The following is a 12862-nucleotide window of genomic DNA, read 5'->3' as shown; positions in this document are numbered from 1 at the left end:
TCTACAGGCTGGACTGGGGCTGGCCAGTCTGCTTCCAGGCTAACTCATGTGGCCATCGGCTGATGGCCTCGGTTCCTCATCACTTGAAGCCGTCCCGTGTGATGGTCATGACATGGCAGCTGGAGTCACAGATATGAAAACTGCAACCTTTATAATGTAACCCAGGAAACAACATAGTATCTATCACCTATGTTACATTTTCGTGGTTACTCAGACCAACCCTGCTGTAAGGTTTGAGGAAACTACGCAGATGAATACTAAAGGTAAGCATCATGGGCCACCTGGGAGGCTGGCTTCCTCATCTGCACTGGAGCCAAGTCCATAGCAGCCCTCATACCTTGTTCAGAATGCATCTGAGGAAAGCTCCCAGTGGGCGGGCCAGATAGTGGAATGTCCTATTTGCTTCATCAGTGGAATGTCCTGTCTGCTTCTTTCCAGAGCAAGCCCAAGGTACTGCAGGGCTCCTTGCTGAAGCTTTACTGCCCAGCACAGTACTGCAAAGAGGGAAACCAGACTTAACCAGATTTAGCTTAGGAGAGGCCATGCTAAATAACTCAGCAAAACTTCAATCAACCAGGGAAGAAAGAGCTGGGACCCTCATTTGATCAGATTTTTTTCTGTATTCAATTATCTCACACTGATGAATAAATCTAAATGCTGTATGTAATGATAAAGAAATAAATGGCAAGCAAATTTATTGCTACTGAAGATTTAAAAGACTCTTTGGAATATATATATAATTATTAGCCTGTATATTCTCTACACGTAAAATATTATGAGATACTGCAAGATCCAGGATTATCAATGAATGAACAGTTGCCTAACTTTGCTTGCTAAATGAGGAAAGTGAAATACAACATTTTAGGAAGTTTTTAAAAGTCAACATTTCTAACAAAGCAGCCCTTCTGCAGAACTTCTATCAATTAGGAAATTGAATTAACCAGACCATTTCACTTCCTCAGTAAGTGGGATTGAATTTCTTGCAGCAACACAAGCTCCCTTCTCCATCTCCCTGACATATCTGCACTACTCCACCCACTCGCCTTCTCCTTCATTAAGCCTGGAATTCTTGTCGAGCCCAGAAATGCGGGAAGATATGGGTTCTAGTATCTGTTCTAGCACATACATCTAGGCTGCCAGGCCTCTCAAATCTTCTTTTTCTCACATGTAAAAGGAGGAGATCAAAATACATGAAATGAGGGCCAGGGATGTAGCTCAGTGGTTCAGTCGCCTGCCTCCCAAGCTCAAGGGCCCGAGTTCGATCTCCGGCACCAAAATAAGTAAATAAATAAATAAAATAAAATACACGAATGATTTTCCCAGTCTCTACATCTTTAACATTTGTCCTAGAACAGTGATGGCGAAACTTTTAGAGCTTTCAATGATAACAAACAGCGTACTGTGGCACACATGCCGTAGGTTCACCACCAATGTCCTAGAATGATCCTTATTCTGGCCATTTTCTCCCTCTTTACTTCCTGAAATCCAACCACTTTCAGGATGTAGCTCAAATGCTCGCCATGGGACCGCCTTTATCTCTGTGGGCAGAAGTAATTTCTCCATTCTTTATGAGCTCACAATTAATTTTTTTTAAACTGGGCGTTGAACTCAGGACCTTGCGCTTGCGAGGCAGGCAGCAGAACCACTGAGCTAAATCACAATTAATTTAATAGATATTAACCCATTGTGTTGTAGGTTATGCATAATATGTACCCATGTTTGGTCTCTTCTACCAGACACAAAGCTCTTTGAGGATAAGCACCGAGGTCCTTCTTTTCTTTATATCCCTTGGCACATAGGTGTTCCTACCTGTCTGCGGTTTGAAGGGAATCCAAAGATTGGGCTGCGGTTTTGAAGCACACTGATGTATTTGCTGCCCTCAACCAGCAGGGGGAGCACGTTGGCTCTTAAATGAAGAAGCTGCTTCTGAACTGTTAACCCTCCAAGAGCTGACGGTTGGATTTACAGTACCTCTGAGGGTGAGAGAACTCCATGGGGTTGGAATGAGGGCAGAGATGCGGGAGAGCCTGTTATTTATGACGAAGAAGCCACCATTTGTTTTGTATATTGGTAAACAGGACAACATCCCAAGAAGAGAAAGCACCCTTCATGATAAATTCAGAGCACTTCCTATCTCTAAGGCCAGGAAGCTGCATGAAGTTGCAACAGGGAAACATTCTTAATTAAACACTGTGTAACTTGGGGCATTAAGTCTATGATAAATTGGGAGATAGGGACCTGCAACCTCATTTCTTTTAAGGATATTTAATTATAAAATTCTGTAACAAAATTACAGCCTTATTAAAATGGTTTCTCACTGAAGAAGGGGTTTTGAAAGGTGAGATAATACAAACAGGATTGGTGCTGTAGGGTTTTCCTAGGGCTGCACTCTGTTCAGAGATCAGAAGGGGGAGATGAAGCATCTCCCTTCTGGAAAATCTTTGAGGTTTTGCCCCTGTAGAGTCTTGGATTCCAGACCGCTCCAATCCTATGAGACAGCTCTATCTCGTGGGGCACATTGTCCATCTCTTTAAAGTGACAGACACCTGCCATTACCAGGCAGTGTGTCAGTCATTCACACCTTAGTACGAATTATGCCAATTTGCTATTAATTCCCCTAAATAAATGGAAAGAGGATGTTTAGCCTGAAAATGTCAGTTCAACTGGAGATTAGAAGTTGTAATTTTGAATCATGAAAAACTCTGGGGAGAGGGAGATCAGAGTGAAGAGCCTTTGTGGACGGGCATTGAGCAGCCAGAAAGTGGCTTGTAGAACATGGAGCGACGGGGCGCCAAGAAGTAGGTAACTGTACTGAGAACTGTACAGATCGTAACTGCTCCTGCCCCATCGCCAGCCGATGCAACAAACCATGCGCCTCAATCTTTCATGCAGAAAATATGGCCCCTTGGCCCATGTAGTGACTTAACGCCTTCTCACCACACAGGAACAAAACGTGTCAATCCTGGCAGTTTGGCTTGGGGTACTCTTTCCTTCCTCAGAGGTGGAGACCCAATCTCCTCAACTAGAAAACAGGGAGCGTCATTTTAGTCTCCTTGTAGGCATTGTGCTTATCACTGCATCACCCTTCCCGGTGCAGTGAGCCTCCACAAGTGCCACTGTGGCTGCTGCTGCTGATACTGCTGTTGTCAGTCTCAGCACATACATTGTCCTCAGTGGACACCGGATGCTGTGATTACAGAGTTACTCTGCCCTGCAGGGTCAGCCTGTGACACGAGGTCTACTGCCTATTATGTACATCAAGGTCAGCTTTCATCCCTGAGCTGCCTAATCAGAAAGCCAGAGAATAGTGCTGGAGTAAACCAAGAAGCCTGGCCCGTCCCTTTCTCTGTTGCTGTGCGGGTGAGAATCTGCTCTGTAGGAAGTAAGGGCCGCCTTGAGGGATGATGAGAGATTCTAGAGTAGAGAAGCCAGGTGCTTGTGTCAAAGCAGAAAGCACACCACGGCCACTTGGTGGTGGGCCCTCCGTGTGCTCTCCTTCCTTCTCGTCTGTGAACGGAGCCCTTTCAGGTCTGAGGTGGAGCCAGATCCCGTTCAGTAGACACTGCCCTCCTTTTCTCCAGCACTTCCACCCATCCCCCAGAGAAATGCCTAGGACATTAAAGCCAGAAAAATCTTGGGGAGTCAGAATAATCGTCCCGCTCTGTTAATTTTTCCAGCATTAGGAAGGGCATACCATGAGACAGTATAAGGTCAGGTGGCTGGTTTTCCGGCTGATGTGTAGTCACTACCCCTCTGCCACCAGATCATTGTGCTGTGGCTGTCAGCTCAGGGTTCAACTCCCTGCCTTTATTTAATGGCAGTTGTGGCTCTCCTCATTCTCTGAATTTGTATCAGCTGAACTCTGATGACCATTAGCCACCATGACATTTCCTTTCCCAGCTGCTTGTGTCCCTGGCTATGTAGGTATTTACAGTCCTCTCTTCCTCCTGGCAGATCACAGGTATTGTGCCTGGGTCTGAGCTCCTCTGGACAGATGCAGGATTCTAAATTCCAATTCACAAGCCAGAATCTGCTTTCTGGAGCACAGCCAAGTGTGGGTGAGTGAGAACAGGTAGTTTATAATCCTGAGATGCTAATCTACCTTTCCAGGTTCTGAATGTAGTGGAGGAAGTAATAAAGTTGGAGAAGGGAATAGGTTCCAGGCCTGAATGACCAATTAAACCCCCTTTTAAATGACCAGGAGCAATATCTATAAGATACAAGCTAATTACAAGAATTAACAACAACCATTACCGAGAAAAGCCAGACACTTCAACTACATCAAATCCTGAGAACCAGAGCCACGAGCCACCTCCCCGCAGCCCCCGGCTGTGTCTGATATTTTACTCTATAACCACCAGATTGAACCAAGTCCTATCTCTGGCCTCAGTTTGCCTCTGGTCCTAAACAGCCCAGAGGAGGGATCTGAAGGAGAAGGAGGTGAGGATGACAGAAACCCACAGGGGCTTGAGAAGGCTCTGAGGTGTATAGGTAGAAGACCCCTGATGAGTCCCTTTATCCCTTGCCAACTTCCTGCCAGCATTCATCCAGGAAACAGCTGAAGCCGTTGCTACGCAAGCGCCGTAAGAGGCACGAGGGTGTGGCAGTCTTGCCTCAAACAAACAATTCCAGAGAGTGCTAAGCCCTGAGAACCATGTGCAGTTCACTGGAGGGACGGTGATGACGTGCGTTTCCGCAGGACTAACTTGAGTGGATGACGGAGATCACCTCTCTGAGAGGTGACCCGAGTGAGTGAGTCGAGACCTATGTGACAAGCAGCAGTGATGATAAAGCTGAAAGGACACTGCAGGCAGAGGGCACAGTGAGTGCAAAGCCCCGAGGAAGCATGAGCTCCGAGAAGTGAGGAGGTCCAAGTGGCTGCACCTGCGGAAAGAGGTCGCCATGGCCAGTGGCCCACTGGTGTTAGGCCTGGGGAAGCAGGATAGGCTGGAGTGAAACACAAGCATGGATTGGAATCCCAGCTTTAGCACAGCTTTAGATAGCAGCACGACCTTGAGCAGGTCGTTTGACCTCTGAATCTCAGCTTCCTCATCCCTGAAATGGGGATGTTAATATTAGAAGCAACTTCACGTGTTTAAGGTGAGGAATAAAGGAGATGAGCCACTGAAAGTGCTTAGCAGTGTGCCCGGGACACAGTCTGTGGTCAACAAGCCCACCTTCTACTACTGCAGAATTAACTCCCACAACACGACACCCACACCCCCGCCCCCGCCCCCCAGCCCCAGTCCAATTTCCACTGCCACCAATGAGAAAGCCACCGGGTGGCAGACTTTCAAGCTTTTCAGGTTGTAGCCTGGTCAAGACTATTTTATCCGAGTTTTCACTATGTAGAAACGTGCAAAGGTCCAAACCTCCAAAAACCAGGTTGGTACAGGGTTACTGGAATCATACAAGGACTATTTTCTGATTTCAACAGCCAACTATAATAGAATGAGCCCCAGCTAAAAGTCAGGCCTGGATTTTAATGTCTGCTTTACTTACAGACCAGTTGAGCTTGGCAATACATTTGATCCTTCTGGGTCTCGACTTCCCTCTCTACCTGCACCATGGTGTTGTAAGGCCCACATGAGGGACCGTATATGCAAGAGCTAAAGGCTACCTAGAGTGGACTTGAGTTAACAGTCTCAACTTTGCTCCTCACTTGCCAGCTCCCTAACCTCAGTTTTCCATCTATAAAATGGGCGCAACAGAACCATGGGCTCACTGGGCAGATTAACACAGCCAAGCACCTGCACCGTGCTCAGCACACAAATGCAGCCTCTCTGTGCTGTCATCGTCTTTAAGCAACACCAATGCAGATCCCCTTGCGGCTGTGGTGGCTTTCGTCACGGTTACTGCAGAAAAAGAATGTTCGACAGAAGGTAAGGATGAACAGAGAGCTCAGTGAGAGTTGCACGCCGAGATGGACCAGTAATGAAAGGGAAATGCCTCCCTCTCCTCAGTGGTGGAGGCCACAGGCTGCGGGAGGGGCGTCGCTGGTGACACTGGCCCATAGCTAGCAGATATCTCTCTGCATGAGTGGGGCATCAATTCTCTGCTGTGCTGTAAGCTCCTTGAAGGCAGAGAAAGTCTTATTTATCTTTGTTTCTTCACTGGCCCAACAAAGCCCACACCTAACAAGCCCCGGATAAATGTCTGTTGGTAGGCAATCCATCCTGGGTCACATACTGAACCGGTCACATCCCAGATGACCCTGGGCTACGCACTGAGCTGGAACTCCACTGCCAACCTCAGAGTTGGATGCTCTGCCTGTGACCTGGGGATGCTGGGTACTCTGTGCTAATGTCCTCACCTGTAAATGTAAACCGATCATGTCATGGTCACGGGCAGAAAGGGAGAAGGCACAGGCACCAGCTGGCATCCCTGGTTTCCCATTTGCCTACAACCTGTCCCTCCTGCCTGGAAGGCTCTTGGGAGGGCAGCACGTGGCAGTGTGTGCTGGATAATTGCTTAATGGAAGGAATAGATGGAGGAGGAATCGCAGAAACTCAGCAAAGGGCGGCTGGCTCAATGGAAGGGGCACGTCATGCAAAAAAAAAATACCCCCACATTCCTGACCCTGTTTCGTCGCGAGAGAACTTTGGATCTACCCAAGCCCATTTCCTGACATCCACATTTTTGTCATAAAGGACACAGTGCCGGCACACACAAAGTGCTTAGATGCTTTCTGACTATCCCTGTGAGATGCTGCCTAACAAAATATTTTACACATACTAAAGTCGAAATTTTCCTGCCAAAGTGCTCTAAATGCAAGTGCTCACTTCAGCAGCACATATGCAAAGTGCCCTAAAAGCAGCAGAAAGGGTTCTCATGTACCCTTGCCCTGGGGTTGGCGTGGGGGTGGGATTCACCCAGCAGGAAGCCTGAATGATCTTCCTTAGTTTCTTTCTTTGTCTACATTATTTGCATGATTTTGCATTCAACTTCACCCCACATAGAAATTTATTTAAAGTATTTTCCATTTTTTAGTTCTCCTTAGTTAAATTACCTATTAGGCCTCTTGCCCGCTGCCCATAACACATCTTCTAGTAAAAATGGATGCTCCAAGAAGATCTGGCACTTTTATCTGGGGTATTTTGTTTCCAGGATACTCCTAAACATCCACTTTTTAGGAGCATTGTGCAAGATCACTGTGCATGTTTAACTACTTGTGTTGAATATTTTGATGGGCCAGCATATGCACCTTGCTTTGCCCAAAGAGAAAGCCTGGCTTTTGTCCATCCGGGTCCAGTTGACCTGAGGGTCCAGAATGTGCCCCTTCCCTCCATGCATGCCTGTTGCCCCAGCCCATGGGGGCAGTGAGCAGACGGAGCAGCACAAAGCCCAGGGGCTCTCTGCCAGGAGCTCAACAGCCTGCTGGGCAGCTCTTGCCATCTGACTTCTGACTTGCCACACTGGGGCCTGCTCTCTGCTCCCCAGCCCAGCACTGCCCTCCAGTCCCTCACTCACCCCACCTTTGAGAGGACCTGCTCCTGAGGTATCTGGTCAGGCATGCTGCATGCTGAGCCCTCCTCCAGCTGCCAGAGCTCCAGCCCCACGCTCAGGCCTGAGGCTGACAAACCCACATCCTGTGAAAGCCAGTGGCTCTCCAGCTCTTAAAGACCTCCAGGGGAGCAGTTTCTACAACCTCTGCAGGAATCTGTTCTAACGTCTCACAACTCTCACAGAGAAGAAATCCTTCTTTTCATGAAGTCTCAATTCTTCTTTGTTGCAATGAGCACGGAGTTGCTTTTATTTTCTACCTGTTTAAACTTCACTTAAACAAGCCTAATTCTGCCTGATTTTCCCCCTGCCTCACCAGAGTGTGGAATAGTGGTTTGGCACCTGGTCAGCCCCTCATCCACTGTGCATAGGCTTGGGCTGGGCTGCTGCCTTCCAAGCAGGCAATACTAAAGCATGGAGGACTCCTCCATGGAGGCAGAAGTGAGCAAGGGTGGCCCTGTGCTCCTTGGGTTCCTGTCACTGATAGAGGCCGGCCCCTGAAGATCTTTATGGGAAATTTTTAAAAACCGGGTCCCTAGCCTCCAAGTAGCGCTGAGCAGTGAGGAATGCACTGATTTTGGCCAAAGAGACTAAATTTGCAACCCAGCTCTGACTTTTCATTAGCTGTGCTACGCTGAGCAATCCACTTCACCTCTCTGAGCTTTTGTTGTTTACCTTCTAGCTAAGCATTAATGAGGATTGCCTTGTTCTTTAAGGTACTAAGCAAATCAAAAGATTCCTACAGATTAGGATGGGAAGACTACAAAAGCAGAAGGACCTACGGATCTGCTATTCTAGGAATGCAAATACTGCGTGCTGAAGGAGAAGGGAAGAGAAAGGAATTAAAGTGAGTGCTATTTCATAGGGAGGAAAGGAGGAGGTGACAGCTGGGCACAGCGACTGGAGGAGAGAGAAGAACTGCAATTGTTAGTTACCATTTGTGGAACCCCCAGTGTACACCAGGAGCTCTGCTGAGTGCTGTGCACACATCATTTCACATGTGCTCTATCAAAGCCAGGTAGTGTGGTTTTATTCTCATTTTACCCGGCATCCAGCAGCACAGAGGAGCATTAATGGAAGTTGATGTCAGGGTGAGAGTAGAGTTTCAAAACAAATCAGTGGAGAACCAAGAGGTACGGACATGGGCAGTTGGTGAAGAAGATGTTCAACAACCTAGGTTAATGCAATCGGGATGGAGCAATCAGAAATAATGTCCCTTGGGCCGGGGATGTGGCTCAGGGGTTCTGCTGCCTGCCTCACAAGCTCAAGGATCGGAGTGTGATCCCCGCTCCCAGAAAAAAAAAAAAAAAAAAAAAAAAAAAGGAAGGAAGGAAGAATGTCCCTCTGCACATGGGTTCCTTTCCTGAGATGCCATCAGGTTTGTTCACCTGTACTTATTTGTCTTCCTGGAGAGTCCATTTCCACCCTTCTCCCTCTCCCTTTTTCCTGTGTCCTCCTTTCTGTCCCTCTTCCCTCTCGCTCCTCCCTCCCCTTCACCCCCACCCCCACTCCAGGTTCCCTTTCCGTCTTATTTCATGTGGGTGTTTGTCTCTTTGTTGCTGACAGGATCACCACGTTCAATTTCGACAAAGTAAACAAGTTACATTTTCTGCCCATCCCCAACACCCTCCCTTTCCTTTCTCTCTTCTCCTGATTCTTCTCCCTCCTTTTCTTTCTTCCATACTCTTGTTCACTTTCCCTTATTCCTCTCTTTTCCTTTGGGTGAAACCAGCAAAGGTGTCCCTGGCCCAGATCTTCCTAGCATTTGTGGTTAATGTCTGGTTCTGATGCCACTACCCAACTGCTGAAGGGATTTTTTTCCTTTCCTTTCCTTTTTTTTCTTTCTTTTTTTTTCCTCTTTAAGCCAGGATCATGAAATAGATCATGCATCTGTTAGGAATTTGGCTGGGTTGGCAGCCGCAGATGCTACACCAGGAGAGGCTGGAACCTAAGGCAAGTCCTGCCCACCAAGGTAAGGCCAGGACCTGGGAGGAGGGGTGGTGTCCTGGCAACAGGCAGTGGGTCAGGGTGGGGGCTGTCAAAGGAAGCCGGCAGGAGACAGTTGGCAGAGGGTGAGAAGGCAGTGATGTCAGGAATATGGAGCAGCTAGTAGCAAAAATAGGGAGGAAACTAAAGTACCCACATCCCAGAATTCTAGACCCCAAGGACCTGTGTCACCAGGAAGCAAGAAGGAGGTAGAGACCCACTTACTGGAGCTGGGAAAATCAGACAGAACTCTGTTAGAAGAAAAAGTTTAAGAGTCATGTGCTAGGATTTAGGAACAAAGGCAGAGAAAGAACAAGAGCAGCAAGACCAACCTAAAGACTCTGCTGTTCATCTTGAGTTCCAAGGGACCCCCTTATCATGGAGGACATCGTTGGCTGAGCATCTCAGGCAAGCAGAGAGAGCTGAGAGAGAGCTGTACAGTGAGGGGTCCTCCAGGGCTTTGCCTTTCCCCATCTCTCTCTTTGCGTCCTACTCTTAGCCTCTGGGATTGCAGAGCCACCCCGATGACAGTATGGGGAAACCCCAAAGCACATCCATGCAGAGACAGGCAAGCACCCACACTCCAAGCCATCTTGCCACAGATTTAACACATGAACAGACATTTGCTTCCATCCTCCTCCCCAGATTTCCCCCAGCCCTGAGGATCGCTGACCTTTCTACCCAGCCGCTTCCAGGATTCCGTAATGTCCTTTTGCTAGCGCCCCTTCCTGCCTGCACACTGCCTGTCAACTTGCCTGTTGCTCCCAACTCAAGCTGTACTAAGTTAACTCTCTGGCCATGTGAGACTCCTTCCTGTGTCTGCCATATCCCTCTATGGAACCTGGAATGAGCTGTCAGCTAGGGCTTGAAGCTTTTCTAAGGGAGCTTCTGTCCCTCTCTACCCCTTTTGAGAATCCCCTTAAAAGGCCATTCTGTACATCTGCCACCTGCGGGCCACATCCACACCACTGTAAGTGAACACTGTCAGCTGTTTGATCCATGTGTACTGCTGGGGAAGGGGCTACACTATGACATGCTTGGTTTAAGGAGTTACTTCCTCCTACCTCTTAAACTTTTCTCGTCTTTCAGTTTATGATTTCTCATTTTCACTATTGCTGCTTCTCCATACCCTCATAAAACGTTCATTTCTTTTGGGACAGTCAAGCCTAAAATACCATTCTACAGTCTCTTTATTTGCAAATCGTAATGTTAAAAGATTTAGGGTCTTAATTGTTTTGTTTTGTTTTTCCAAGTTTGATGCCACAACTCATCTTCTGGCGACAAAACATTATCTATATGAAGTCACTTTACCCTCACACCCACTTAGTATAAAAATTCCTACATTTCCCTTTAAGGAATATGAATGTGTCTGATTTAGGCTTGGCTGCTCCAGGTCTCATGGGATGGCCCCAGACTTGGGATGGTCCCACAGCTGCTCCCTTTCTGAATTCTAAAATGCTACTGGCTTCAAGGGTTTCAGAATGAACATGGAAGACTTTAGAGGAATTAGGAATTATAGGATCAGAACTGCCCAGCCTATTGGGCTCCAGCCTTAAGTTCAAGTGCTGAAACCAGAATGCGTTTTCTCAACAACTTCCTGGATAGAATGTCTGTCATTTCCTATTTCTCTGTCCTCCAGAACCTCTGGCCTGTTGTACCCTTTCCTGGCTAGCTGCAGGAAAGTGTGAGAGCATCTATTCACATCTGGATGGCTAATGCTGATAATTACAACACAGGTTACTAAATCTGTCAAGTTTGGGTGAGGTGAGCTCCACAGCTGGGGCTGCTGCTCACAGCTTCCCAGGCAGAGAGAAAGGTGAGAACAAAATCAAGAGAAATGTGCTCAGATGCTTCAGATTGAGTGAAACTGGTTAATTACCAGTCACTTGCTGTCTCCTCAAGTTGGAATCTCTGGCTGAGAAATGCTTAAGGATCAGACAGAATCTGACAACCTGCAACTTATTTCCACACTAAGAGAACACCAGGAACCAAGATGCAGAGGACCACTGTGGAGACAGTCTCTTGGCTGCCAGGCCCATGCCACATGCTGGCAGATGACCTTGGGACAGGGTAGTGGCATGATCCAGGCTGCAAGCTAACTGGTTCTCCTTATGGAGAGAGCTAGGGATAAAAATGTGTCTATTTGCCGCTAGGTGAAAGGTCTTAATCTGGAATATGAGATTAAATTTTAATGATCCATGACTGCCACCCCCCAAATTACATGCCCACATGTGTGTGAGTGGGTAGTGTTTTTTCCTGAGAAACAGATCCACAACATTTATCAACTTCCCAAAAGATGTAGAAGGGTCTTTGATTCCTCTAAAAGGAAGGTGATTATAAACCATTGTCCTCGACTCCTAGAGAAACAGGTTGACAATTGGGCAGGGCTGCCAGACTCCTAGTCTCTAATGATACTATTATACTCAAGGAGAGTGCGCGTGTTTATATATTTTTTCTAGGTAAAGGATTCAGTAACTTTTGTCAGATTCTCAAAGAGGTCCACAACCCTTATAGAGTTAAGAACATAGGAGCTTGGTGGCAATTCAAAAAGCTAGGTTTGTCTATACTTAGCTACTACTTTTCAGAGGAAGATCACAGAGACTTCAAAGTACAGTAATTCTGTTCAGTACCCGAGGATACCAAGGTTCATTCAGGCGCTGGCTGGCAGGGCCCTCCATAAAAGATCACACTGCAGTCGTTTTAAGAGCCAAGGGTCCAGAAGCCAGGCAAGTAGGTGATGATCACAAAAGTCTCAGTAGATGGGAAAACAGTCCTAGCTCCTTCCCCCTCTGATGGCAGATTCCCAGGTCTTTTTCTTCCAAAGCCCTCTGTTCCAGCTTTCTAAAACCCTAACCCTTTACACATGGAAACTCAAAAGTCATTCAATACTTACTGGATGCCTACTATGTGCAAGATTCTATTTTATGTACAAAATAAGAGACTTTCTCCTAGAGTGTTATCGACCTAGGCCAATTTCTGCCCCGACACGGGTATTTTGGGCGCTGCTGACCAAGCGCATTCTTTTCTGAGCTGAGTCCCCCACACCCTGGTCCAGAGAGGCAGAAGCCACTTCACCCCCAGCACAGGGCTGGGGACGAGGAGGAATTAGCAGCACCCAAGGGCAAAACAGTAGGGGCCAGAGCTGGTGGGCCAGGCCCAGCCCGGCACTACTGGAGCGGGACTGGGTGGGGTGGGGACTCAGCCGGCGGAGCCGGGGAGCAGATGCTGCCCATAGCCGTCCTGGCCTCCGCGCCCGATCGCAGAGCCTTGCTCGTCAGCCTCCCGCCCGCTGGGGCCCGCCGTGAAGCTCTGCTCCCCACACTGAGCAGTCCCGGGGAAGCGCTCTGGCGCTCGGACACGTCCCCAGGCTGGA

The sequence above is a fragment of the Fukomys damarensis genome, unplaced genomic scaffold (genome assembly GCF_012274545.1).
Source record: "Fukomys damarensis isolate Sample0158 unplaced genomic scaffold, DMR_v1.0_HiC HiC_scaffold_8, whole genome shotgun sequence".
Lineage (NCBI taxonomy): Eukaryota > Metazoa > Chordata > Mammalia > Rodentia > Bathyergidae > Fukomys > Fukomys damarensis.
Note: the sequence above shows the minus strand (reverse complement) of the source record.